Raw genomic sequence first — 4,448 nt, forward strand, 5'->3', positions numbered from 1 at the left:
CTCCACCACTTCCTCTGGCAGATCATTCCATACCCATACCACCCTCTGTGTGAAAAAGTTGCCCCTTAGGTCGCTTTTATATCTTTCCCCTTTCACCTTAAACCTATGCCCTCTAGTTTTGGACTCCCCCACCCCAGGGAAAAGACTTTGTCTATTTATCCTATCCATGCCCCTCATGATTTCGTAAACCTCTATAAGGTCACCCCTCAGCCTCCGACGCTCCAGGGAAAACAGCCCCAGCCTGTTCAGCCTCTCCCTATAGCTCAAATCCTCCAACCCCGGCAACATTATTGTAAATCTTTTCTGAACGCCATCTTCTTTTTCAGTTCCACCCATACTGAACCAAACCCCAGGAATAAAGGAACAAAACAAATTGTGAACAATCTGTGAAACAAGTAATCGAATGATTCCTCCACCTACCTCCACAAAATGCCATATAAACCACACTGCCTGTTCAATCTCACATCTTTCTCCACCACCTCAGCCTGAGATCCACTTTTCAGCAAAACAGCAAATAGTGAATCATTCTCAAATTTCTATTTCAAACTGCAAATGAATGGGAGGTGGTAAATTCAAGGGAAAGCAGTCGAAGTCCAATGGAGCAAATGCTGCATTGGAAGCTTCATGGCGGATAGAGGCTTTAGCATGAAAACGGTAAATAGGAATATATGTTAAATTAAGTTCCTTGCTATAAGCTGCAAATGTAAGGAGTCTTCCAGTGAAACTCTGATGAGAAATGGGGGTTCTATAATATAAGTATGGGATGGATACCCTAATCCCTGCTGTGAATTCAATAGTGCTGGAAGAGCTTGTTCTTTAGCCTCACTAGGAAGAGGAAGATGGCTGTACTGTAATCTGATTAGGAATAATATATGCAAAATGGAAAATATATAAAGGAGGAAAATCTCTTCAATTGGGACATCAGAATCAGTCATGACCTTTCACCAGCTCTTCCTCTTCCTCCTCTCTCTCTGGGCTTTGTTATCAGGATTAAAATCTCTAAGGGCTATAGATTTTCAGATCCAAAGAATTGAATTTACTCAATATTAGGTAAACATGTTGAAATATGTGAATGATTCCACTACAAATATATTCTGCTGTTAACATCATAGTAGTGCACTAAAATAGAGCTTGGAAAACAGGCTTCAGAATGTTATATACCTGATTTCAATGATACATCTGTATGTGTCATTAACTTGTTTCTTTTCTGATACATGAAAATGAAATGGAAATGCTACCACATTTATCTGACTAAACCTGTGATTGATAATAACTGCATGGCATTGGATTTTGATTGCATTTTGAATAGATATTCTAGCAACATCAATGGGGAAAGATTTTACAAGTACTTCCCAAATGATTCACTGCTGTTAAATGATAGACTACAACTGTATTACATGCAATATTTCTTAAATCCTCAAAAGATATATAATAATTTAAATCATAACCATGTCGAATTGCTCTTACAAATTTGCTTGTCTTCTGTCATGCGTGATTTTACAAAAGATTTTAAAATAACCTTTACAGGCATCAGCCCTATACTTACTGATGTAAATACCAATTGCAGAATCATTAACTAAAATGTGCCAGCATCAAATCTTAATGAGTATCTTTCCAAAATTTCTGCAGTTCTTAATACAGAGAATCATCTCCACTAAATCATTTACTGCTGTACATTTAATTCTATTACATAACAGTATCCTCATACCAGTTGTTGGAAAACAACTGAATTGTAGCAGTCAGCTCAGGGTCTGAAATTGTAGAAATCTCAAACACAGCCCTAATCTGTTTCAAACTGTCTTATTTCCAGGCTTCACAGAAGTAGGACAAGAATGAGGCAAGAGATAGACTGGTAATTTTAAACACTTTAGTTAGACTGTCAGCCTTTTCTTTAATCTCAGGAAACCCAAAAATTGAAGGGAGGTGAGGGCAGCTTCAGGGAGTCTTGAGGTACCTTAATGAGACAGTTTGTTGCCAGGGATTTGGGAGATGGGGGTGGGATGGAGGAAGGTTGGGGGGGTGTTGGTGGAGGACAGGTTATCTTTCTTCTTAGCTCCTTGAGCAATTCCTCCCAATCCCACTATTAGAAGTCACATCTTAAAAGTACCAGTCCTTTCCTCTATCTAATGGTGATATTGGACACATCAAACTCTGTGCCTGGGTTTAAGGGTCAGACTTTCAGATTTCCCATCAAAACTTCTGTCTAACAATATATCACACCCTTTTAATAACCAGACCCCTGGTTTGCACATTGTAGAGAAGTCCAGGACTATATTACAGTTTTGAACCTGAGTGAATCAGAGTGTCAAATGCCTTATCCTTCAGAACACCTCGTGTAAGAAATTTGCATATTGGACGTCCATGCCAGTAGTTATGATCCTAGCTGATGTTACCATTGGACACATCAGATCCCAGACTAAAATATCACTTGATAGATTTAAAATAAAAAATAATGGTATTAAGATGAAACATAATAACATGGGGCAACATAGTGTTTCAGTGGTTAGCGCTGCTGCCTCACAGCACCAGGGACTTGAGTTTGATTCCAACCTCGGGTGACTGTCTGTGTGGAGTTTGCACATTCTCTCTATGTCTGCGTGGGTTTCCTCCAGATTCTGCGGTTTTCTCCCACAGTCCAAAAAATGTGCAGGTTAGGTAGATCGGCCATGCTAAATTCCCCGTAGTGTCCAAGGATGTGTAGGTTAGTTGCATTAGCCATGAGAAATTGCAGGTGGATGGGTCTGGGTGGAATATGCTTCAGAGAGTTGGTGTGGACCTGTTGGGCTGAATGACTTGTTTCCATATTGAGGGGATTCCGTAACACAAGCTGCAGATTTTGTTTCAATAATAAAATAAAGTTTATTACACAAGAGAAGTGAATAGGATGAATCAAGCTATTTACTTAAAATGCAATGTGAAAGAATTTAAAGCACATGCCAAAGTAAAAACAATCCATCTATCCCAACAGAATCACTTTACAGCACTCAAACCCAAAGAGAGAGTTTACTTCTCTAACACATCAGAACGTTTCACCTAATTATTTTATTCAGTTCTTGGCCTGAAGGGCTTGATAGCATCTTTGTTGATTATTCATGCTGCTCAGCCTGAAGTTTTTTGTTTCAAATAATCTCTTAAGCATTGGATACTGCTAGGGGGATGACTTACCAGAGATAAGGCGTGGGGTACAGGTCTCTGACACAAAGACTGTCCCTCTTGCTCAAAGGGAAGTCGGGAAATGAGGACACCATTAGTCATTGGGGACTCCATAGTTACGGAGGCAGATAGGAGGTTCTGTAGGAATGAGACAGACTCACGGTTGGTGCGTTGCCTTCCAGGTACCAGGGTTCATGATGTCTTGGATTGTGTTTTCGGGATCTTTGAGGATATAAGGCAGAAATTCAGGGAGCTAGGGTGGAAGCTTAGTTGTTATCTCTGGTTTGTTGCCCGTGCTATGTGCTAGCGAGGTGAGGAATAGGGAGAGAGTGCAGTTGGACACGTGGCTACAAGGATGGTACAGGAGGGAGGGATTTGGATATCTAGATAATTGGGGCTCATTCTGGGATAGGTGAGACCTGTACCAACAGTATGGTCTACACCTGAACCAGTGTGGTACCAATATCCTGGGGGGGGAATTTGCTAATGCTCTTCAGGAGGGTTTAAACTAATGCAGCAGGGGGATGGGAACCTGAATTGTAGCTCCAGTGTACAGGAGGTTGAGGGTTATGAGGTCATAGATAAGGTTTCAAGGACGCAAGAGTGTACCCGCGAGGAGGAAAATGGTTTGAAGTGTGCCTACTTCAACGCCAGGAGCATCCAGAATAAGGTGGTCAACTTACAGCATGGGTTGGAAACTGGGACGTCGATGCTGTGACCACTTTGGACACATTGATAGAACAGGGACAGGAATAGTTGTTGCAGGTTCCAGGGTTTAGATGTTCCAGTCAGATCAGGGACGGTATTAAAAGAGGGGGAGGTGTGGCATTGTTAAAGACAGTATTACAGTGGCAGAAAGGACGTTTGATGAGGACTCGTCCACTGAGCTAGTATGGGCTGAGGTTAGAAACAGGAAAGGAGAGGTCACCTTGTTGGGACTTTTCTATAGGCCCCCACATAGTCGCAGAGATGTAGAGAAGGGGTGACAAAGGTGATTCTGGATAGGAGCGAGAGTAACACGGTAGTTGTTATGGGGGACTTTAACTTTCCAAATATTGACTGGAAATGCTATAGCTGAAAATGTGTTGCTGGAAAAGCGCAGCAGGTCAGGCAGCATCCAACAAGGAGGAGAAATGACGTTTCGGGCATAAGCCCTTCTTCAGGAATGAGGAGGGTGTGCAAAGCAGGCTAGGATAAAAGGTAGGGAGGAGGGACTTGGGGGAGGGGCATTGGGAATGCGATAGGTGGAAGGAGGTTAAGGTGAGGGTGATAGGCCGGAGAGGGGGTGGGGGCGG

The sequence above is a fragment of the Chiloscyllium plagiosum genome, chromosome 3 (assembly GCF_004010195.1).
Source record: "Chiloscyllium plagiosum isolate BGI_BamShark_2017 chromosome 3, ASM401019v2, whole genome shotgun sequence".
Classification (NCBI taxonomy): Eukaryota; Metazoa; Chordata; class Chondrichthyes; order Orectolobiformes; family Hemiscylliidae; genus Chiloscyllium; species Chiloscyllium plagiosum.